The sequence below is a fragment of the Eucyclogobius newberryi genome, unplaced genomic scaffold, assembly GCF_026437365.1.
Source record: "Eucyclogobius newberryi isolate DKJ021-1_F unplaced genomic scaffold, fEucNew1.0.hap1 SCAF_18, whole genome shotgun sequence".
NCBI classification, from domain to species: domain Eukaryota; kingdom Metazoa; phylum Chordata; class Actinopteri; order Gobiiformes; family Gobiidae; genus Eucyclogobius; species Eucyclogobius newberryi.
Genome location: NW_027315812.1, coordinates 26419232 through 26445426, shown reverse-complemented (window position 1 = coordinate 26445426; position 26195 = coordinate 26419232). Strand labels below are relative to the sequence as shown.

General features: G+C 42.0%; 1 long non-coding RNA gene across 1 annotated transcript; it reads left to right on the top strand.

Annotated features, from left to right (window-relative positions):
- Window positions 1-22989: 22989 nt before the first annotated feature.
- On the top strand, window positions 22990-24849 carry LOC140364261 (uncharacterized). Its single transcript, XR_011927679.1, has 3 exons — window positions 22990-23460; window positions 23651-23807; window positions 24110-24849. It is a non-coding gene; the product is annotated as an uncharacterized lncRNA (long non-coding RNA).
- The last annotated feature ends 1346 nt before the right edge of the window (window positions 24850-26195 follow it).

Here is a 26195-nt window from a genome sequence, read left to right as displayed (position 1 = left end):
CAAAGAAAAGTCTGATTCACAGGTGAACGGTTTGAGTTTGTGGCCCTGGTTAAAGCGCATTAAACGATTGAAGTAGTAAGTACACATTAAACAACAAGGAGCGTTTGAAGACACTTGGCGGAGAAGCAATTGCGTTGTGTTTTAAAACTAATTAACGCTCTTAACACTTAAAACAACACCTGTACATACAAAAGATCACACACAATCAGTCTTTTCTGCATGTGCGTTTCTAAAGTGCTTGTAACTGGCTCTTCTGTGACGCTCGGTAAGATGATTTACATATTTTTAATTGCAACAACACAAAATTACAAAGTACTTCAATGGCACAAGCAGTAAAGTACCAGGAAGTAGAAGTATTAAATATGGTTGAAGTGCTCTCTGGTAGTGCTTACAGTTAAGTTCATGTGCACAGAACCTTCACACTCATGTTGATTCCCCCTTTCTCCTGCTGACCGCAGCATCGTGCTTCACTGTATGTTCTCCTGATCCCATGGTCAGCGGTCAGAGCGGTCAGATCCACAGGTTGGCGATGCGATGGCAGCTGCCTCAGGTGAATACTGCTGTTGTGACCTTGGGCAAGACACTTAACCCAACTCTCCCCCAGTGGTTCCTCGATGTAAAGCGAGTAAAGTCCCTCTCCTTCTCTTCTCTGTCTCTCCTCTGTCCCTCTCCTCTCCCTCTGTCCCTCTCTTCTCCCTCTGTCCCTCTCTTCTCCCTCTGTCCCTCTCCTCTCCCTCTGTCCCTCTCTTCTCCCTCTGTCCCTCTCCTCTCCCTCTGTCCCTCTCTTCTCCCTCTGTCCCTCTCTTCTCCCTCTGTCCCTCTCTTCTCCCTCTGTCCCTCTCTTCTCCCTCTGTCCCTCTCTTCTCCCTCTGTCCCTCTCCTCTCCCTCTGTCCCTCTCTTCTCCCTCTGTCCCTCTCCTCTCCCTCTGTCCCTCTCTTCTCCCTCTGTCCCTCTCTTCTCCCTCTGTCCCTCTCTTCTCCCTCTGTCCTGATCCTCTGCTTTCTCTCCCTCTGTTTTTTTTGCTTTAAATTAAACAAAATAAAACCAAAATTGGAAACGACCCATTACCCGTTTTCCGATGTCAAAAGGAGATAAATACTGTAACCATTTCCCAAAATTACAAACTATAAATCAGTTCATTATTTGATTTCACACTAGTCACAGTGCCCAGTGACTCTCTTCTTGCCCCGCGGCCTGAGCCTCCGGGGCAGCGCAGAGTCCCATGAGAGCTGTGGGCTGTGGGCGTGCATCGCCCCGAGAGCGAGCAGTGAGAGGCAGAGCGAGGGCAGCTCCTCTGTGGCCCAGCGAGGCTGATGACCGCTCCGGCTCGCTGGGAAAAGCGGCGCTTCCCTCTCCGCTTGGACGGAACTGGCTGTGGCTGAGTCTGTTTTTGTGTAGCTACAACAGCGATAAGGGAATAACAGGACTTTTACAGAAGAATGAGAAAATGTGTGGCTGTTTTTAACCAAGTCTCTTTCAGGAAAGACGTGGCTTTGATTTGCGTCATCTTGGAGTGACAGATTAGGGTTTATCTGTCTGTTTAAGGTGATGTTTGTGGCCTGATGAGTGCATCTGTCTGACCTGTGACCAGTAAAATAAATGGCAGTAGTACCGCAGGCTCAGCTACAGAGATACAGTGACTAGAAGACATTTGTGAAGAAAGGGTTTGTATCTAAAGTGTGTCAAATGCAGGCCTTTCGGTAAAACACATTATGTAGGTCTAGACTTTTTTTTTGTTAGTAATTCTATGTCATCGTCTTGATATGGATGATCATCCCAAGTCCGCTTTCCTACTCATAAAAGTCACCGCACGCTACCGATATCCGTCACCTGAGAACTTTGTCCTGGAGCGTTAAAATGCTAATCGTCCTTTTTAGTCTTTATTCCTGTGGCCCATTCTTTGCGAAACCCTCTCATAATGGGGACATGACACATTCGATATTGACTATGGAACTTAAGAAGGAACTGTTTACCCTAACGGACAATCGGCCCGTCCCATAACCGCACCACAACACCGATACCTACTGTACATAAAAAGACTCTCCACCAAACACAAAGAAATCCCCCGCTCGCAGACCCAGATCGAGTGGCCCGATCCCCGTCACCTGAGCCGTTGATGGGGGAATAAAACGGTCGAGTGTAATCAAAACATACGTCATCCTCACAAAGGCTCGTGCTTGTGTATCAAATGCTTGGCGCCTTCGGCCACACAACAGAAAGATGAGGAAAGGCGTAGGATTTCCGTCTATTCTTAACCACCCTTTGAAAGGAGACTCCACGTCCACAGGCGCTCGTTCGGCGTCGCCAAGCTTAACTCAACACCTTGAAAAGTCAATTACCCTTTGATTCGCTGCGGTTTCCTCCGACTATAAGAATCCATATATTATGCATTGTATCCCGGCAGTTTTCTTTCCGCAGTCAAATTACATCGGTCATGTTCATAACCTTATTAATTAGGTTCAGATGCTCCGTGACACGACAGGTTTAATGGAATGCCATTGCCAGGTAAAATGTCATTTTCGGTCACATCGCTCAGTCGAAGTGGGACATTTCTGCAAACTTGAGACAGAGTTTAAGGGTCAGTTTGCGCCATAGTAGCCACTAGTTCACTGTGCATTCACCCACTAAACGTTTTTTATGAATAGATAGAGTACAGTTCGTGTGACAGGACTTTAAACGTGAGATGAAGAAAAGAGACAACCACAGCTAAATGAGGTAAAAAAATATTGGATTTGATGAAGTTTATCACAATTAGAATCATAATCACCACTCAATCACTATATATGACACAGCAACGAACAGTATTTTCTGTCAGTCTTTTGAATTCAGAAGGATCTAGAGTCAAACCTTAAAACAAAACCCAAAAAATGACAACAAAAAAGCCGCTAATTTGTCCTTCCTAACAAAAAAGTTCAGTGCTTCGCTTGTCGATTCTTTTCCAGTCCTGTTATTTTCGTTTCCCTTTTCCCCCAGAAGCCGCCACGTTTCTTCAGATTCGTGTTTTTCCGATTGGTTAATCCGCCTGTCAATCACAGCCATCTGAAATCGAGCAGACAGGATATAGTTCCAGTCCAGAACGTCTCTGTAAAGTTTTGTCGAAGCATGCGGTCTTGGCTGGTCAGACAAACCCGGCAACTGCCCTCTGCAAGTTCAGGGAAAAGCAGATACTAAGAATGGCTTGCGTATTTATAAATGTGATGTGTGAGCGGCAGATCGGCTGCGTCGCATCTCGTCTTTCTGTCTGGAGTTTGCATGTTCTCCTGCCTGGGTTTCCTCTGGCCACTCCCTCCGGTTCCCCCCTTCAAACTAAAACATACTGTAGTCGGTAACATATTCCAGCTAAAATAGTCCTTACCCTTGCTCAAACACTGGAGGTGAAGACCCAGGAACTGCAAAGCAAGGTATGACAAGTGTATCAGTCACAAGTCTATAAAAACTGAATAGAATAAAACTAGAAACAAAAATCAAAACCAGCAGACATCCAACAAAAAATAAAATAAAATCAAGGCATAGAAAACCAAACCAAACGTCCCATTTTGTCCATTTTGAAAATGTTCGATGTAATGCTAGTCCAGTCCTTGATTCTAAGTGCAATTTGTCTCCCACAATTTTCGGTAACTGTTTATTGTGTCCATGGGGTGTGTACCTATGTTCCCCCTTTTCTATGAATGGAGGACTATGCTAATACTAGCATAGGCTACTGGTTCAGGTTCCACATCCCCAATAACTGTGCATTAATGTATGGTTTTACAGCATATAACCTTAACCCAAACCCTAATCCTGGTCTCGGGAACATAGGGCTGACTCCGTGTCCATGGCAGGAGTCCTGAGACCCAACTACATAGTTCTGAAAGTGGCATGGTGGTGTCAAAAATTGTCCCCAAGGCCTCACTGATCTCAGTTATTAGTAAGACGATTCATACACAAAGTACTTGATAGTGTTTCAAAGAAGAAGACTGTATGGCACATGCCCAATGCTGCTAACAGGGTGTGGCACCCGGAGCAAAGGCAGAACAAAGTCTAATTTACCTGACGTTACTTTACGTTTCACATCAATGATTCTCAAACACAGCTCTGCCAAACAACTGAACAGATTTAAAACGCAGAGTCGTGTTTGTAATTTACGCAATTTACATCATGTTTCTTGGTCTTTCTTGATTTTCGATTGATACTTCCCATACTTCACACTGGAATCTTTATTTGTCAAGGTCATAAACCGAGAGCCCACTGACCACTCCCTTTTCATCCGTCTTCATGAATAATTCCCAGTGCGGCGGCGGCGGCTCCGTCCCCCCTCATCCGGCCGATCTGATGCATTTTTCATTGACCGTCGGTGGCTCCATTAAACATGCTGATAGATTCCTGTGACACTCTCCCACTCCCCGACGCCGTGACGATTATTAACCCAGATAAGTACGGCCCGATGACACACAATTACAACACGCGCCGGCGTAATCATCTCGCGCTTCACACTTCCACGAGCCCTCCTCCGACCCGCAATCACTGATACATTTCCGATATGAATAACAGCAAGCTTTCGTTGTATTTCGACGGCGCGCAGCCTATCATTATTGGCGCCCACGGACAGTAAATATAGAAGAAGGCTCGCTACTGACAGCTCTTCTAGATTGTTTACTGCTAATTCATCAGAGCGACATCTGAAGACACTTATCCATCGACGAGAGGAGAAATACACATGGTTTGCTGAAGAGAGGAGGGAAAGAAGGAGGGTGTAATTAGATATTGAAAAGTTTGGGGTAATCTCAGTCGGAGGCGGTCAACAAAGAAGATGATGTTTTGAAAGTGTAAAATAGAATCGTTGTGATGTTAAAGGTGGTTTTATGGAAGGCTTACTTTGATTAAGAAACAACTTTAGAAAGCTATTAAAAGTTTAGCCAAAGTAAGCCTTGCATATTATGTAAAAGTACCTTTAACGTCACAACAATTACATTTCTTGTTTAATTTAGAGTTTTGTTGCATTGTAAAAGATGAAATGTTTTCTGTTTTAGTTCACTTGTGTCTGTTCATTGCTGACCTGTAGATCCAGATGCCCCTCAACGTCCTGGAGGAGCCATCTCTTGTCTGGATGAATGGCTCTTCATCTGCTGAATGGCTCTTCATCTGCCTGGATGAACTTTCTATATCAGATGAACCTGAGTGTTTCTGGCTCCACATTCCATCTGCAAATGAAGGCGTGTCTGTCCTGGAGCATCTGCAGCCTGACCGTGGGAGTAGGATCTCTCCTTCACTGTGGTTCTCCCCAGCTTTTCTACTTTTTCCCAACTGCGTTTTGTAGTTTTTCCATGCAGAAGGAGGGTCTAAGGACAGAGGATAGTATAATCTCCTTCTCTCGTTCACTGTCGCCCATCGAGGAAACTGCGGCTGTGATTTTGGCCATTACCAAAATGTAATCTAATTGAAGAGTGTTTTAAAAGTTTAGTTGCAACACTGGAATGACCCCATTGTGGTACAAATAAAGGGTTATCTTATCTTAACTGAGGGTAAACCACCTGCTGGGAGGCCAAACATTTCTTAGGCAGAAAATGCCTGTAATTAAATAAATAAAAGTTGGATAATGCAATACTGTGGAACATTTCATGCAAAGTAATGGATCTACATGCTACGGATCAGCACTTCTGTTGTTTCGGCGTTGAGTGGAGAACAAGGGAAAAGTCTCACTGCCAAACTATTATATAAAGTGCTGCCTGAAAACTGCTTTGTGTCGGTGTACAACTTATTTGCTATTAAGAGCGGCAGATATGTAAAATAATTCAAGTGGAAAGAGGATTACAATAGAAGCTTCTAGAATGATATGGATGGGATCAGAAGGAACAGTGGTAATACCAGTGGTAACAGCAACAGTTTTTAAGCGATGTATTTGACACGGCAGAAGACCAACTGGAGTAATACTAGATAGCTAGATGGATTGATACTTTATTGATCCCAAGTAACAAGTCTACAACTACTACTACTACTACTACTACTGTTGCTGCTGAAGAATACTTTGATCATGTGTTACGGAATTTATATTATAATACTATATTATATTGTTAAAAAAATATTGCATATTTCTCTCACTAACATTATGCAGTTTGTGTGATCAGGTACTACAATGTATTATTTTGAGTTTAGGAAAGTAACTGCAATCTGAACACAAATGAGAGTATCTGTGCCAGAATACAGATACTTGTACACTAAACTAGTATTTTTCGTACCAACACTACTACTACAACTACTACTACTACTACTACTACTACTACTACTACTACTACTACTACTACTACTACTACTACTACTACTACTACCACTACTACTACTACCACTACTACTACTACTACTACTACTACTACTACTACCACTATTACTACCACTACTTCTACTACCACTACTACTACTACTACTACTACTACTACTACTACTACTACTACTACTACTACTACTACTACTACTACTACTTCAAAGTACAAAGCAAGTTGTGATATACAGGTTTGCGGCGTATGTTTGACTTTCTCCAGTATAACAGTACTTAATACTTAGTAACTTATACCCTATCCTCATAAAACACACCCTAATGAATTATATCTTAGTTAAACCATCAAAACATGAGTATTGAAGTATTTAGGCCTACTATTTCAACACTTTTCATCTGCGGAGTTGAAATGCAAATCCAAATTCCTGTGGATTTTCTCACTGAATCCTTAATACATTTGCTTAATAATTAATAGCAACTTCTAAATAATTGATTGTAAAGCATGCTCCTAAGTGTGAGAGAGTGGGAGTCCATCATACGCCTCGTTCCTTCCGTGTTGTCCGATGTTCACTACAATGCACCAACGAACCTCCACTTTAAAAGCCATTCTAAATAAACGCTTTTATCGATCTGTTGTTTGGCTGCATAATTATCTGAAGCTGTGGCCGTGTGAACAGCTGAATGTGCCCGGGAAGGCCGTCCTTACATGTGACAACAAGATGGGGTCATTATTCCAGAACAATAAGCTGCTCGCTCCATTCGAAGTGAAGCAATCAGTGGATTTACATGGAAGGTGACGGGTGGAGGTGTGGTGGATGTAGTTCTGGGGATTCGGGAAAGATGTGCTTGTTCCGACATACGTTTAATCCTCCTTTATCTTAGTCCTCACATGGAACTACTAACCATAGTTTAGGACTAGTTTAGATCTGGTTACATTAGACTTGGTTTAGTCCTTGTTTAGGTCTGGTGGAGCTCAAAACGCCCAGTATGTTCAGGTGGTCCTTGGTATGAAAGGTTTGTGGTCTGTGAGCCAGATGACGATTTAGATTTTAACCTATGAACTTTGTATCTTGATGAATTAACTAAATCTGCTTCTTCTGAAAGTGCATTGCAGCATTCACGATCAAAATTCAGGAGATCATGATTCGACCAATCGCCCGGCTCCAATCCATGGGCAAGATTTGGCATCAGTGACGCACTTTATAGAAACATTATTACTATATATATGAGTAATAGTACAAAGTTAGAGGTGGTGTACCAGATTTTTCGCAATCTTTATTCATAAAATGCTTTTCAGTCAACTGCAGACAAAGGACATAAGGACCAGAGGAGAGGTGAAACGTCAAACCTCAACCAGGGGCCCACAAGCCTGGCCCCAGCACAGAAGGCTCCACAGATTTAAAAACATGAAAAACAGAACAAATTCATCTTAAACTCTTTGCTGCAGTCCAAATGTATTTTGCTTACTTACCTAATTCAATCCAAGCATCCTAATCTATCCTAATTTAGTTCATAATTTATTCACGACTTTCAGGGCCAAGGGGGGTTTTACCGTCACAACGACTAACAATGCCAGGAGAGAACTTCTTGCTTCCTGGATAATCAAACACTGTGTAGAATGTACTGAGGTCTCATTTAGCGGCTTCCACCAAACATCTGTCCTGGGGCGAGACTTTTATGAAAGGTGAATTAGGTCCAGCCTCCATAACATGTTGACTCCATCCAGACACACATATAGAGTGTGCGTTTCTTGGTAGTGACTAAATACCATTGTTATCGATACCATTTTGTGGGTAATGATACTTTGTTATGGAACACATGTAGCTCGGCTGACTCTTAGAATGTGCTTTACATCTAATCTATATGATAAGGTTTGTGGTGTAAGACTCTTACATGTCCTTGTCCTCATTAACTGGTTCAACCCGGTTTCTCACTGAAGGTGCCTGATGCCCTCCCTCCAACTAGTACTATAAAATCATGTGTGTGACAGAGATCGCTTTGTATCATCAAGGGAAAGATCTGCTTCATCAACATTGATCAATAAATCATCAATGAGTTTGTTTTTCATTCTTTACATCTTTCAATTACAGTTTTAATTCAATTCTTGAATACAGTAATGACCCCAGCAATATCCTTAACAAACAGCCTATTACAATGGTTATCAAATGGTGGTATTTGCTTAATTAGTTTAGTCCTTAGTTATTTATGATTTAGCTCGGTTACTACTACTGTAACGGTGCAGTCCTATTTAAGACTTGGTTTAGCATTCATTTGGACCTGTAATCTTTTAGGCATAGAATAACGATTGAAAATTATTCTACAGTTCTTTGGTATTTGACTAATCCAAATGTACCCTTTAAACCAGAAACACAATCCTTCAAGTGAGCTGTAAAGAAGATGGAAAAAACAAACGCACTTTCAGTAATCCACTGCTCTTTGACCTTTGCCGGAGCTAGCTGTTGTCCAGAGGGGTTAGCTAGCGCAGCCCCGGCGCTTGTGGGTAATGAGAAAAGAACAGCGGTGAGGATTTTGTGTGAATGAGAACATGGAGCAGGCTGACCCTGGCTCGCCCCCTCTCCCGTCTCAGGGGCCCGGGGCCACAGGGCTGCTGCAGATTGAGGGCCAGTGGGGAGTGTTTGATTGGCGTCCGAGGCTGTAGACGAGCGGCTCATGTGGAGTGGAACACAGCGAGGATAAAGGCGGACACAGTAGCGGGGATGGGAATGTGGTGCACTGTGGATGGGGTCACAACAAACACATGAAATAGAAGAGAAACATGCTTCAAGATTCAAATTCGTGAGCTGTAATGGGCAATATGAATGATTCGCATGTCAACCTAACAATTTTGGATTAGAAATGGTGAAGATTAAACAAAACAACACTAGCCCTTCGACTGAAATCAGAACTCTTCAGAGGAATACTGTCAAAACTAGGAGATTGTGTTTTTACAGATGAAGAATGGGAAAATATGCACTTCCCAATGGAGAACCACAAAATGTCATGTTCGGAAAGAATTCTGTTGGAAAATGTATAACAACGTGTCAAAATGCACATTATTCACAAAGAAACACTGTTTGTTGGAGAATCTGAGGTTGTCAAAGCTCATCACTATCTTGTGTTCATGTCCTATTAGTCATAAATCCTTGACTGAGATTAATGAGGCGCCGAAGACCATCTGCAACACCGACATTCCATTTGGAATGGAATGTTCCACAATGGAATCAATAACTGGATACCTGTGGAAAGCAGTAACAAGGAGATGGTGGACAGTGACGGAACTCTCAAGGACTGGACTGAAATAACTTTGTACATTTATAAAGTGGAAAGATTGGCTTTTGCACTGAATTTGAAAATGAACAAATGGACATAAGCCAGACTGACTTCTACAGACTGCTCTTTTTTGTTCCCTGTGTGTTTTTTCTCTCTTTTTGTTTTGAAAAGATATTAATGCACATAATGTATTTTTTTGTGAAAATCCCAGGATATGACATTTATTCTCCCCTTAAGCTACTTCTCGCATCAGCTGCCGTCTTTATCAGATATCAGGTCACTGCAAATGGGAGAATCATGTCATGGACTGGGACATCTCAAAATTGGGAACAGAAGGACAAACACTGGATACAAGAGGTAATCGAGAAACAAGGAAACAAGGCACAACAACTATAAACCGAGACAAAGGAGCTTCCATGCTCCCACATGTCTGGGACACGCTCCTCCAGGGATCAACAGGCTGCAGGGGGCGTGGTCATTAGTAAATAGACTACAAATAGGGAGGGAGGTGTTGAATGAACACCATCCTCCCTGCTCTGCTCCAGGACAAGCTCTCCCAGCTCAACGTGCCTGACTCCACCTGCAGGTGGAGCACTGACTTCCTGATGGATTGGAGGGAGTGCGTGCGGCTGGAGAAGAATGTCTCATTGACACCACCCTCATCGGGCCCATCTCAGACGGGGATGAGTCTGTCTACAGGAGAGAGGTGGACCGGCTGGTGTTCTTGTTGCAGCTGTAACAACCTGGAGTTCAACTCCCAGAAAACCGTGGAGATGATCGTGGACTTTAGGAAAGTCACATCCGCCCAGCCCCCCCTCACCATCACAGACTCACCCATCACCACCGTGGACTCCTTACACTTCCTCTGCAGCACCATCACCCGGGACCTCAAGTGGGAGCCCACCATCAGCTCCCCCATCAAGAAGGCCCAGCAGAGGATGCACTCCCTGCTGAAGCTGAGGAAAGCAAAGCTGCCAGCGGAGATGATGGTGCAGTTTTACACGGCCATCATTGAGTCCATCCTCACCTCCTCCATCACCGTGTGGTACGCGGGAGCCACAGCAAATAATAGTATCTGAGAAAGAGTGAACATTTCAGCAGAATCAATAAACAAAGCCCTTAACGCAGGAAATCTAAGGTCAAACAAGTTATACATTTGGCTCTGAATGTTACGAGGATCAGATGCCTTTTACATTTGAGAGATATGCTACAAAGCAGTGATCGTCTGACCATAAAGTAGGACTTGCTCACCAGGCAAGTAATAAAATGTTCTCAGATCCACAACCTACCTTGTGTTTTGAATGTGTTGTTTCTAATATATAATCAGTTTAGCTAAAAACGAAAAAGTTCTTCAGCTCAGGCCATTATACTTTTCCCAATGGCGGTCAGGTCACATTTTTCCTTGGACTAAACTACAATACAGTAGCTACATGGTTGAAATATTGTAGATGACCAGTTAAATTCTAAACATTTGTACTACTATAATTGAGTTCATACCGTGAGCAGTTCTATCTCAAGTCGATCAAACCACACGCTATGTGTCCATTACATCTCTAATTATATATGTTATTTCTGCTGAGGCAACACAAGAATAACAACCACACTGATCACTTCTACTTTACTGTACTCACTAACATTTCTCTGTCCAATTTTTGTATGGTCTGCTTTTAACTCTTGTGTCCCATGACCGCCTGAAACCAAGCTGTTATTTACGGAGAAAGCAGAGCCCTTGTGCAAGTGTCGGGAATATAACTGGCAACCAGAGTGTGCCATGAACGGGCTTTTGTCAGGTCCTTCCATCTACTAACAACTAACAACTGTGCGAGAAACACAGGGGGTATTTTATGTTGAGTTCTAATTAATATCATACCAGGAAATGACCAAATAGTATCAGCTAAACTCAGCTTGGAAAATCCTCATTTCAGACTAGCTTTATAATACTTTTGTGCAGTGTTGCTCCTGTTACAACACAAAGGTGCACATTAGGTCAAATCCTCCAGCAAAGGTAGTCCTGACCAGGCCTAAAACAAAAGATCTGGAGATGGGGGAGATGGGTCCCAGGGCACATTGAAAAATGGGTCAAATGCAGCGACATATATCCCTCCTGGGACAATAATGTGTACCTTAACCTTACATACCAAGTGTACATCTATAGATATCGACAATCGACTGATAATGTCTTATGTTCTCAAGTGTATCTGGGTTGGTTTTCCTTTGGGTGCTACAGTTTCAACTTAAATCATGCATAAAAGTCTCTCTCAGGGTTCGAATGGGGGTGTGATTGACGAATTAATTAGCCAATCACAGAGACATGTTATCTGTCTGTATCACACCAAACAAGGTGACAAAAAAGGGAGGAAAGAACAAGCAGACTCAACAGACTCATGGATTTCTGCAGGATCAATGAGAGACGCAATAACACTGTTTGTTTAAGGTGAGAGAAGTTTAATTTACTTCTAAAAGCTTCTCTGTTTCTCACTCGCTATGTTTACATGCACAGAACGGAGAACTTAGAGAGCGCTCAACGTTTTTCCCTGCCACTGAGCTACTACCGCACAAATGCCGCTGGAGCAACCTGTCAGAAGCTACAGTGCAACGCCAGCCAACACATTTACAGACCTTGTGCTAGTCTTGGTCAGGACCTTAGCTGGAGGATTTTACCTATGGTGTTGATGGAGGTAACACGGAGACACACCCAGACAACGGGAGAAACATGCAAATCACACACAGTCAGGGATACTAACACCGAACCTTCTTGCCGTGAAGTGAGAGTGCTAGCCAGCCTACCACTGGGCTGAATTCTGTTTATATGATTCATTATTACATTCTTATTTTTAGCAGTTTGTTCACATTGTCTAGATTACTTTTAAGTTTGTAATACATTTTGGTGAAAACGAGTTTGGATTTGAATGAATGAATTTCACTTTGATTTGAAACCAGAGAACTTTGCACAGCAGTGGTGGCGCTAAGCTAATGCTAAAGTTTGGATGTGTTGAGCAGAGAGTTGGAGCATGTTGGGCAGATGTGCGTTTGATATGCATGGAGGGAATGTCATTAACATTTCTGGAGCAGGTTGAAGGGCCTGGGTGCATCGTCTGGGACCGCAACAGATGCTAACCTCCAACACCCCCCTTTATTCCAATCCAGCCTCCCCCAGATCAGCTCCCCAAGCACGGGTGTCACAAGCCAGCTCTCCTGCTCCATCACCAGACTGTAGGCTTAATTATTGCAGCATGTGCCAATGGGAGGAGAGAGTAAAGGTGAAATAGGATGAGAGGTTGGACAAAACAGTGGTGGTACAGGCAAGAATACAAAATTAAAGTGTAAAGCCGCACAAATCATGAAACTTTATCCTTTTACGGCGATGCGGTGCCCATTCTGTCACATGACAGTATTCCCTTTGTTTGAGGTTTGAACCAGCAGCTATTTGATCTGCGGTGGGATGCCACATTAGCCATGAAGGTCAGTCTCGCATCAAACCCTGACCAGAAAACTCCATGCTCATGTTGTTGTGAACGCGAACGTGGTATTATCAACATTCTATCGTAGATATTTGGAAATTGATACCAAATTTGAGTGCTGAGAGCCCACGGAAGCCTGGGACACTCTATAGCTTTGTTAGCACATGTTGCCCTGCGTTGGTCAGGAGTTTTTGTCTCAGTGTTAAACTGTAAATGTGCAGAGGAGAAAGTATCAGCTGCCCAATACTGGATGCCGAGGTCCAGCCCAAAGAGACAAACAAATGAGTAGTTTGTAGCTCAGCTGGTGACAAACAGAACAAAGATAGAACTGACAATACGCAACATTGCAAACATTGGTCTAAAACTACTACTCTTGGGTATTTTACATTTTCACAATTCAAAAAAGCGCTCTATGATTTTGTTACTGAAATACTTAAACAAGATACAATACAATACTTCAATACAAGTGTTGCCAGTGTCCTATTTTGTCAATCACCTCAGGCACCTATAATATACTGTACCAGGGGTCTCATTTATAAAGCAAGTCTATTTACATAAAGGCTATGTATGTCACTAAGTTTAGGATTTTAAAAAACTTGACCTACAATGAGTAGTTCTTACTAAAAGTGTGTACAAAGTTCAGCATTTTTAGGCCGAACTCCCCATTACGTTTTATAAATGAGACCCCTGGGTTAAAAAAACCTTCCTTCCCTCCAGGACATAATGAAAGCTTGAGGTCTAGGCCGGCCCCTAACGTCCTGTCAGATCCTTGAGGTAAAACAAACAGGCTGAAGCAACAGGTAGAGCTGTGATCTTATGCTCAGCTTTCTGCTCAATGAGAAGACACACTGGCGCACTTGATTGTTTTTTCCACTGGGTTTCTTTAGAATGATTGGTAGTATGAACTATGCCTGTTTGTCTCAGGGTAGAATCACTAATGAAACATTTGTATTTAGTCCTGCTGATAAGTTGAAGAAATTTGAGAAAAAAGACTATTATTACATTCATTCATAATCATTTCCCACCAGTTCATTGTTTGGCATTGGCATGTTTGGTAGTGGCAGCACCCACTTATTTATTCCTCTCATTAAAGTGAATAACTCTAGATACTAAACAGCCCTTTTCCTGGCCGCTCCAATTGGGAGTTATTCCGCAATTCCCATCTAGAATTTAATTAGATTTTTAGGATTCATTTTGTGGTATTTCCATCTCCCTGGCACATAGTTACTGCAGTGGTGCAAAGCTGACTTTATCTGCCTGTACTCAGCATCTGTGCATAATGTATCTGACAGTTTCAACTCCATGTGAACTTGCTCTATTTATTTCTCTTTCGTCTGATTCCCGGTGAGGAATTCAGTGAAGCCCCAACTATAAGCACAGATCTGGTTTAGCTTTGAGCGCCTGCAGCTCCCCTCAGGACGGACTGTATATGTTCTGGGGTTGGTTCTTCACAGCGAGAGTGAATGTGTGTTTGGAGAGATGAGGTTTCATGAATTGTTAATGATTAGAAAGAACAAAAAAAAAGGGGAGTGTCCATTTCATTTTTGAGTCTATGAGTTGTTATTGTGTAAATCTTGCGGTGACTTTCATGGATAGTCAAGCAGACTAAATATATAGTGGATCACTTTTACACTCAAAAGTGATAAAGAAAAAAAAGATGAGAGAGAAGGGAGGACACACAGTAAATTGTCTGAGTTTCGCTTCCCCTTTGCACATGCTCAGTTAGGGCACAATCTACTAACATTTAAGTTTCTCACACAGGTTTATTCAGTGTGGTTTGAGCATGGATCCGTGGGTTTGGGTTGGCATGAGATCAGACCCCAGCTGGCTCACGGAAGTCAGAATTCCAATATGGCGGCGACCGAAACTGAAGTTACTGGCCCCAGCACGACGGCGACCAAGACCGGTCCCGCTGATACAGTTCAGGCAATAATTTTCTCTCTTGGGTCCAAATCCGCTCTCTTGTCCCAAAACCTAACCCAGTGTATGAAGCGTATCGAGGGCCGTCATATAATTATTGTCTTTTTGGGCCACCACGAGGGCCGCCATATTGGAGCCGATTCTGACTTCCGTGACCCAGCTGGTGCCTGATCTAGTGCCGACCCATGGGTTTGAGGCTGTGTGGTCCTCAGAGCGCCTGTGCAGAGCTCTAACAGAAGCTGCTGCCCGCTCTGGCTCTAAAAGCTCCGCGAGCCACTGCTGTAAATAATGCATTTTGGCCTTGCTGTCTATAAAAAAATATTTTTATATTTTTAATTGCTGCAGGGGATGATCTTTCAGTGAGTGGCTTCTCATTTCTGAAATAACCACGTGGAAAGACACATCCCGTGGTCATGGAAAAGATCTCAGCGTGTTTGAGAAGGGTTAAAATATTGACAGCGAGCAGAGAAAACAGCTAAGGAGAAGCAAAAACTAATCTAATGCAGATATGAAGTCCAGTGAGAGCGTTTGGGACGAGCTTTGTGCAGTGGTCACTCTCTTTGTGCAGTGGTCACTCTCTTTGTGCAGTGGTCACTCTCTTTGTGCAGTGGTCACTCTCTTTGTGCAGTGGTCACTCTCTTTGTGCAGTGGTCACTCTCATTGTGCAGTGGTCACTCTCTCCATCATCAATACAAGATCAACTGGGGGAAAATAATTCAAAGCAGGATGGAAATGGATCTTTTAATATTGCAGAAGCTAATTGAAAAAAATGCTACGGCCAATGTGTTCGGTAATCAAAGCTAAAGGCAGTGCTCCCAGTGTAACTGTACTTTTATTAGACTTAATAAAGCATGAACAAAAGACTTAATGAACAAATCTGGATTAACTCTGGGCCAAACAAAGTACAACTGTAAATGCAAGAGATGGGCAGATCACTACTAAAAAGTACTAAGATATCGATCCTCTTGGTAGACTATAAATTGTGTTAAATACATGAATACATTTGAAACTATATAAAGGGCATGTCCATCAGGTTTAACTTTCAGACAAAATCATTGTTTGGCTGTTTAAATACAATCATCATGGTCACATGGGGCAGCTCCTGGTGCCACCTTCAGGACAGAGGTCCTTCACACCTTCACCAGCCTCTGGAAAGATGCTTTAAAGAACATTTAAAAAGACAGACAGACTCTTTGGCTGAAGGCTGCCGCTGTGGTCACTGTGAGCTGTAGCGTGTGTGGGTATTGTGCTGTAGTGTCTGTTTTTTGTTCTGAATTTGTTCCTTTTCTTTGCTGCTGGACAGGAACCTCCTGAGAAACAGAGTCAGGCCTAATTCATGTTTTATGAATATTTTCCTCAAAATAAAATGAAACTAATTGAACTAATTGGCATCAATGTTGGATATGGGAATACTTGCCATAGTATTAGTTGGTATCAGATCGAATGAAAACAACACTGGCATCGCTCATCGCTAGTGAATGGACCTTTAGACCTCATTTAGTCCTGTCTCAGACTTGTACTGGGCGATACCAGGGACCTTTGTTTTGAGCAAGTAATACTATGGCAAGCATTGCAATATCGATCCAATACCGATACAAATGAGTTGTGTATCCAAGTGCTTTGAAACTCCTCCAATATAAAGACTTGAACCTTCTTTTTTCTTACATTATCTTTGCTCCAGCTTAAACTGATCTATAAGTAAATAAATGTGCAGATAAACTGAGCTGTATTTCTCCTTCTTCTTTACTTCTATCGTCCTGGTTTTGCTCTGTCAGTACTTGAAAAAGCCGTCAAAAGTAACTCAGTGAGAAAAGTTTCAGAAAGAGTCTAAACTTCTTCATCCAGACACTCTCTCAGGTAAAGCCACATAATCCATTCAGTCGGGTGCATTGGAAGTCCACGCACCTCCCGCCTCTTCTCTGTGACAGTGTGTATCTTTAACGGCAGTGTTTTGTTTGGCCGTCCCGGGGGAGAGATAATGGCTCCCCTCGCCTTGTGCGTCTGCCGGCCCACCGCAGCCTCTGTAAACACGGCCCAATGAAGATTAATGGACGCTGGAGATGGTGTTCCCACTTTAATAATCAGTATTGATTTCTGTCACCGTACATCTGCACCTACAGCTGCTGCAGAGGAGCCGCCCCGGGCCGCCGCGCTGCACACTTCCCTTTAAATCACTCCGGGTTCACCACACAATAAAAGGCTCCGGTCTGGACACATGCCAATATATATTCTCCATTACACACGAAAACAATACAGCGGCGAGTATCGATTTGTAAGCGCTAGCGTGCAATTGCCAAAGGACGCGTTCATTCAAGTTTCTGGAGTTGGGCTGAGGGAAGGTAGACTTTTCTGTCCCTGTTTAGAGCCTTTGAAGTCTATACATTATACGTTATGGAACGGGGGGGAACTGGAGGCAAAGGTGAGGAAGAGTGTCATGTGATTTCAATGGAGGAATTGGGATTAGGAGCAGAATATAACGAAATATGAAAAATCTAGTTGGTTTCGTCAATGGAAAATGGTCATATATCGGCAATTGATGATTCCTGAGGCTTCGATATGTCAAAAGAAGAAAGATTTTAACATTGTTGGTGTTATTTCGAAGGATATTTTTGATGAAGGTAGAATCTAGATCTTTAGCTTTTACTGGATGAGTTGGTCCCTCGTTCTTCCAGGAGAAGTTCATGGTACAAAAGGTTTAAAGAGTAGAAACCTTTGAGTCATCTTCCATCGTTTCACCTCTGCACAATAGAGTTTTTGTCAGAATATCCCATCATGCACCACCCAACTCCACACTGGCAGTTATGGCAGCAAGGAATTCACATCGAAACTAATGATCGGCAGCGATTATCAAACTTGATCGGAGTTTCAGAGATTGTGGATTCGTTTTGCACTTGGTTTTACAAATGATCGTGATGAAAGAAAGAGACTTTTCCAGGATTGACAAAGCTCCAGATTGACAGAGACGAGGATTTCTCTGACTAAACGAACTGTAGTGAGTCAAGCCTCACATTAACTGAGCTACAAATGCATTTCTGCTTTAATTTGGGTTTTTATTTGGGGAAAGACTTAACCGTAGTCTCATAACAATTCAAAATGTCTATTATGATTGTGTATCGTGTGTGGGATTCTATTAATTATGAATCTCCAAGTAGTAGTTTGAAGAGAAAGGTTCAGAGAGAATCGGTGTCATTTAATGTAATATGTAGGCAAGGCAAGGCAAGGCAAGTTTATTTGTAGAGCACATTTTATACACAAGGCAATTCAAAGTGCTTCACACAGCAGGAAAAATGCATTCAAATCACAAAGAAATTACAGAAACAGAAATACAATAAAATTAACTAAATTAAAAATTATCAATCCAACTGATTTTCTAAACTAATAAAATCACAAACAAAAGAGAAGCATGCAAAGAAAAAAATGTTTCAGTCATATGCGCAGCTAAACAGCTTAGATTTGAACATTGTCAGAGTAGAACCTGTCTCACATCTTCAGGAAGACTGTTCCAGATTTTAGCTGCATAAAACTGAAACGCAGATTCCCCATGTTTTGTCCTGACTCTGGGCACCAGCAGGAGGCCGGTCCCTGAGGTCCTCAGAGTCTGAGGTGGTTCATATGGCACTAACATATCCAAGATGTGCTTCGGTGCTAGGCCATGGAGAGACTTGTACACAAGCAGAGCTGCTTTAAAGTCTATTCTCTGAGCCACAGGGAGCCAGTGCAGAGACCTGAGAACAGGACTAATGTGATCATACTTCCTGGTTCAAGTCAGGACCCGAGCAGCAGCGTTCTGGATGTACTGCAGCTGTTTTACAACTCGTTTGGAGAGACCAGTGAGCAGGCCATTACAGTAGTCTAATCTACTGGAGACAAACGCATGGATAAGTCTCTCTAAATCTGGTTTTGACACTATATTTTTGATTTTGGCAATGTTTTTTAGATGGTAAAAAGCTGCTGATGTTATTGATTTGACGTGGCTATTAAAGTTCAAGTCTGAGTCCATTATTACCCCCAGATTTCTAATTTGGTTTGTAGGTTTTAGAGCGAGACTCTGGAGGTGACCGCTAACACTTTCTTTGTTTCTGTGGGCCAAAAACGATTATTTCAGTCTTGTCTGAGTTCAGCTGGAGAAAGTTGTTTTGCATCCACAAACTGATCTGTTGGATGCAGTGACAGAGTGAATCTACTGGTCCATATTCACCTGCCGACAGTGAAACATAGATCTGAGTGTCGTCTGCATAATTGTGACTGACCGTGGCCAATCCAGTTACATGTCTACCCGGAGACATTTTGAGTTAGATTCTGAAAGTGTGAATTCAAAGCTTTCCAATGATGTCTCACTCATGTAGATCTGATAATATTTGAGTAAGTTGTGGTCATTTGAATGTATACAACTCTCAAACCCATTCACTGAGAAAACGGCTTCCAAAGTTTCTCACCGGAGTGAGCCCAGAGTCACAGGGGGGCTCATTTGCATCTCATTGAGATAAGCCCTCCCCCCTGTCACACTGACACCACCTTCCTCCTACAGCTGTCACTGAAGACTCAAGAGGAGTGTTGTTATTGATGGTAACTGGACTTGAATCAGAATTAGAAGTTACTATATTAAAATGGAAATACTTGGATTACAAAAGGCCCTGAATAGAATCAAAGAATCAGAATGAGAATAGGGTTCATTGCATTTGTCGATAAACATAATTCACAGGTGATTCAGTGCACCAACAATGGTGCACTGAATGATTCAACACAAACAACAAAAGATAAGATAAGATAAGATAGCCTTTAATGTTACAACGCAGTAGATACAGGGGGAAAGGACAGTAACTTACAGGAAGTTTAAAAAACACTCTTAATAGAAGAACTCTTATAAACAGATGCCAGGGCCAGGTATACGAACTGCAACGGGTCCATGGCTTTGAATATATGAGATATGAGATAATAGATATGATATGTACACCACAAGAGTCCAATTACATCAGAGATCACATCCTCATCCTCTTCTTCGTCTGTGCACTCTTCTGTGCTGTGACTCTCGGCTCTTGGCATCAAAGCTGTAAACAAATAACAGGACATTTAGGAAATGGCTAACTATTTCACATAAAACACTCATTAACTTTTTTTTTTTTTTTTAACACAATGTGAGAGTTTCAATATAAATACCTGAAGTGCTGATAACTCTTGATCTTTGGAAGCCGTCTGAAGAAGGGACTCAGATGCTTCTGCCAGTCCAAGTTCTTGACAAACACTTTGCCATCCACCGTTCCAACAAGCTGTGGGATACTGAGGTGAGACTCAGGAGAGCTGTTTTCCACTACCTGATGACAAGGGCGACACTGTAAAAAAACGAGAACAGAAGAAACATATCTTAAGCAGAGAGCAGCACTGAAGTTTTGCCAGGCTAATGTTTACACATTACAGTAGTCAAATAATATAAACTAACCTCAGCGATGTCTTCCAAAGTGTCAACCCTGGTCTTCATGTATGCTCGCTTGATAATCTGATGATCTGTGCGTGGCCTGCAGCTTCTGATGTGTGGGAGAAGCTGTTTCCACAGTGATCTGAAGCTTGATGTACAAACTGCAGGCTCACCTGAAAAACAGATGTTGCTTATGGTTAATTATACTCTAATCATTAAAACACGAAAATCACCAAAATAATGTTTTACACTTACCACGCTCCTTAGCAGACTTCACGTAGAGACAGGTCATGTCAGTCAGGGTGTCTTTGCCAATTCTGAAAAGGGGGATAAAAGGTTTAGGGTTAACAGTAATATGGGAATAACACGCTTCACAGATAACAGTTCACATTGTGACGTTAACGGTGTATTTAAGATGCAAAACGCGGAGATATTGGGACATCTGCCCTCGGCAGATGTCCCAATATATCACTTGAGATAACACTGCTCGTAAAAGCAAAACACTTGCAGAACAGCACACCAAAACATAAACATACACTCGAGTTTAAAACCGGCGCACATTAAAGTGATTAAAAGCGGGTGTTTTAGTCGCAAAGCTTACCTGGTTCAGCCGTCCTTTTGTCTCTCCCAACACCGTGCACAGGGAGACACACAGGAAGCTGATAATGGCCAGGCAAGCGCGTGATTGGTTCGAGTGACGCAGTGCGTGCGTGACGTGCAACGTACGTAAGCCACGTGACCAGAAGTGGTATCGGGAGTTGTAGTTTTTTTCTCTTCCCTCGCCGAAAAATAACCCGATAACATAGCAAAGTTTAGCTTACAACTTAGCTCCGAATAGCTGCGTTTAGCTCCGGGCTGTGGGGCTAACAGCCGGTTTAGCAGCATAAAACAGAGACAAAGCACGACCCACGGGTCAAGAAATATTATATAAGTTTATAATTTGTACAGACAAAACGCCGAAAAATAACCCGATAACATAGCAAAGTTTAGCTTACAACTTAGCTCCGAATAGCTGCGTTTAGCTCCGGGCTGTGGGGCTTACAGCCGGTTTAGCACCATAAAACAGACACAAAGCACGACCCACACAACCCACGGGCCAACCCACGCCGAAAAATAACCCGATAACATGGTGATAACAGCAAGTAGTCACATTAAGCCCGTATTGCAGAGTGCGCTGAAGCAACATGTTAGCTTAGCATTAGCTCCACCGGAGCAGACAAGTAAGATTCTAAAGTGATCACGAGACCGCCTTAAAACACAGCGTTAAAGCAATAATTTAGTAGTAAAGTAAATAGGCCATAGGCTGTAGCCTGTATCGTTCAAGTTCGCTACACCTGTCACAAGACTAAAAAAATACTTCAAATATAAAATTATCATTGTACCATTAGCTCATGACCAAAAGTTCTCCACTCGCATCGCGCCAGTTTTTTTACGGTGATAACTTAAATGCGGAACTATATTCTCAGCCTGATAGCGCAATATCCCTACGCCTGAATTATTCCGCCTCTGAATCAGCCAATCAGGGGAGAGATTACTACAACAACATCAAACATGGCTGCTCCCGTGGAGCGTCATGTTGTCTCTCGAGCCGATAGAAAACACTATGAAAATATGGATTACACGTGCATCACACACATTTCAGCGGTAGAAAAAGAACAAACACAGCCACAGACTGTTGTCCGCTGGAGGAAGCTGGTGACTTGTGCTCGGAAGTGAATAGAAATTGACGGAATAGACCGCGCGTTAGCGGCAGCTGTTTGTGTCACAACGATGACTTCGCCAAACAAAACTATCCTACGTCTTCTGTGGCTTCTTCGGACGGAAATCTTTCTCATTTCTGGAAAGTAACAAGCCAGGCTTTCACCCTACATGCTATAGACGTTTCACCCTACATGCTATAGACGTTTCACCCTACATGCTATAGACGTTTCACCCTACATGCTATAGACGTTTCACCCTACATGCTATAGACGTTTCACCCTACATGCTATAGACATTTCACCCTACATGCTATAGACGTTTCACCCTACATGCTATAGACGTTTCACCCTACATGCTATAGACGTTTCATTGACAAGAAACGAATTACTAGTGCTGAAAAGCTTGCGGCAAAACAGTCGGTCTGTGGGCAGCATGGAGAGGGTGAGGATGACGCTTAATCTACCACATCAACTCTGCCACCTTCTCCCAAACGACTGAGATCTACCACAGATGTAAAGACAAAATCATCTAAAAAGTCAAGCGATGTACTTCCTGCAGTTTGCATCATTTGCAGAAGGTTGATCGCTGTATCAAAGAGGCTCTCAAGACAAAGAAATATAAATTGGTCCAAGCTGAAACTTGAACTGCTGGTGAGTAGATTATATACTGATTCTTGCATGTGTGTTTTCTCTTGCTCGTGGTAAATAGGACTAATCACAGTGAAATAAGTTGGCGAAAATATACATAGATAAGATAAGATATTCCTCTATTGTCCCACGTGGGGAAATTTCATTGGTGCAACGCAGGTAGATACAGAGGCAGATACAGAAGAACAGATCACTTATAGGAAGTCTGAAAAACACTTTCAGTAGAAGATCTCCTATAAATAAATAAAAACTCCCATAGACAAATAAATAAATACATAAATACCATTGCATGTGATCACGACAGTAATTGCACATGAATATGTGTCACGACAGCACATAGATTGCACATGAATTTCACAGTAATTGCACATGAATTCCAACAGCAATTGCACATAAGATAATCCTTTATTGTCCCACATGGGGAAATTTCATTGATGCAACGCAGGAAGATCCAGAGGTAGATACAGAAGAAAAGAACAGATCACTATAGGAATATGTGCCTAGTTTATTACATGTAGGTGTAGATGTAATGTACGTAAGACTGTATGATGATGTGAGTTGAATAAAAGGGCAATACAACTTTTGCGATTGTTTACTGATTGTGCTCACCCTTGATTGAAATTCTTTTACTTCTCCTTTACTAGGAAGTTTGGTCAAAGCAGCTGAATCAAGAGCAGATGAATCCATCCTGATGTGTACCAGAGGTAAAGATTGTGTTGCCATTGAAGGCACCTCTATCACAAGAGGTGTTACAAAGAATACTCAAGCTTTCCGACAAAGAAGACAAGTGATGAAAGGTAACATTTTGGTAATCAAATAAAATATATATATTTCCATATATTTAGATAAATTCATAATTTAATTGAAAATTATTGTAATGACTACACGATAATTTTAAAGACGTTTGAATCAAAGCAAATTTCTGTTTGTAGTGAGCTAGTATATTTCAATCACTGACCAATCACTGCATTTCCTTGCTTTATACAGGTTACCTAAAGTCTAGGAGTATGGCGATGCATATACAGCATTCTGTGACACTGTGTCATCCGGACACGACTGATTGAAAATCAGGAAATCCTCAGAAGATGCTCTTGTCCCTGTTCCAGAAATTCATCAAAAAACACCATGGTCATGGAAGTTACCGGTAATTAAATTATTCTTATTGTTTATGAAAGAAAACAAGAGACGATCAGATAAACATCACAGCTATGTTTATTCATGAAATTTCATTCAAGATCAAACCAATCCAGTTAGCTACAGGAGTCTACATATTTTCATTCATTTATTTATTTATACAGGGAAAACCCAGTGAGAAAAGTGGTTACCCTGTTAAAACACAACACAAAATAAACAACAAACATAGGATACTAAAACACAAATAAAATAATAATTCTAAAACTAAAACACAAATAAAATAGTAATCTATCAATACTCTAATTTTTACAGATCCGATCTTCTGAAGAAGAGATTACAGCGAGACTTACCACAGCTGAATATTCACAAACCACCAAGAAGAAACCTGAGTGAAATGGTTTCCACAGAGACGACAGGACTTCTCCACCAGGATTTTTCAACTGAAACTGATATGTCAGTTTCTGAGAGGTCATGTAGTGATGGAGAAATGGTGCCAGAAAGTGGTAAAGATGCAGCACTGCGAGAGCTCTCAAGGACAGTTTACAGTGCAGGTGTATCACTGAAACAAGCGGTCAAGAGTGCCCCTAGGATGGATGAAACAAGCGGTCAAAAGTGCCCCTAGGATGGATGTAAATCTGCCTCCTACATCAGAGGATCTAAATGTTTCCTCTGCCAGAAAGATTGTGCCAATTGAACTTTATAACTTACTAGCTTGGTGTGTAGGTGCTAGTGATAAATTGACATTGTCTAACATGGTAAATGTATCCGAGGAGGTTGATCTTTGTTTACTGTCAATTTGCCAAGATATATATTTGTCCTCAAAAGGTAAAAATCAAACCAGTGTTGTACTTACACATTTTGACATCAATCATACTTATATCATTCCTCTGTTTGTATGTATATCCTATTCTGCAGAAAGTTTGCCTTATACTAGCTCGAAAGATACACATGTTAATTAACCTGTTTATCACGCTGTAAATACTGCTTTTATGATTGTAATTATTTGTTCATATTGAAAATACATTACATAAAATTATATCCGTTCTATAGAATAAAACCTTTACCAATAGCCTATGTTTTCTTTCTTCAAATGGGCAACTGGTGTTGAAAGGGTTAAAATACTACTTTTAGATTATGTTTTTATAGTGTAGTATGAATCAAGAATAGAGAATTTGTAATTGTTGAAGCATCAGTTGAATACTAAATGTGGAGTAAGAGTTTTCAAGTGCGCAACGATAACATGCAAAATTGTTAAAATTGTTTTTTTTTACTTACGTTTGCACATAAACTGAAGCACCCAGAGTCTCACCACTTTACATCCTCCAAGAAAGTAGTAATGTCTCTGAGAATCTGAATTTCTGAAGTAATCAATCAAAGAATGAAAAAAATAAGAAGGTATGAAGATGGGTGTACACCCCAATTTGTCACATATTTGGGTAAACTGGCAACTTCGACACCTATTTTCTCAAATACTGGCAGAAATCATGCGGAGAACTTTTTCCCCCAGCTCAAGTACATCTTTGAGATTGGAAAACCACTTTTGAAAAGTAGTCTTGATGTGGTGGAGCGAAATTCATTTTCTAGCCACATTCTGAGTTACAGCCTATGGCCTAAAAAGTGTACCTGAGTAAACAGTTCCGTTGCAATGTAGTCCAGGATATGTAAGCTCTGAAGACTGTGCTCTGCAGACGATCTGGAGGAATGAGAGGAAAACACGGAGCACGCAACTGCCATGCGGATCACAGCTGATTGGTGGAAAATGTAAACAACACGTTGGCTAGAAAAAGGTGACGCCCCCCAGGAGAGCAGGAAAAAGACCCGAAAACTCCACATTTTTAACAGCTTAATGTATACGTTTAAGACAACCAATAGTGTTATCTGAAGCACACAGGGGCTTATTCATAACTTCAACTAGCACATTCTGCAAAAAAATGAAAATCACAAATTTGGGGAAAAAAAAGTAAAATGCTGTTTTTCTCAGTTTCACCGAGGCCGACATGGTCCGACAATTGCCGTGGCGAGTCACAATTGTGATAGGACACATTTTCACTGCGTATCAACTGACCTAACGGCAGCATGTAGAGGTTGAACAGAAGGGGACCCAGGACTGACCCTTGGGGCCCCCCACAGGTCAGGGTCATGTGGTCTGAGACACAGCTACCAATTTCAACAAAGTACTTCCTGTCTTCCAGATAGGACCTTAACCAGTTTAGGGCAGTGCCAGTGATGCCCACCCAGTCCTCTAGTCTCTGTAAGAGGATCCCATGATCGACAGTGTCAAAAGCAGCACTCAGATCTAACAGAATTAAGACTGAAGCTTTGCCCGTGTCAGTGTTCAGGCGGATGTCATTTGTCACCTTGACAAGAGCAGTCTCAGTGCTGTGATGAGGTCTAAAAC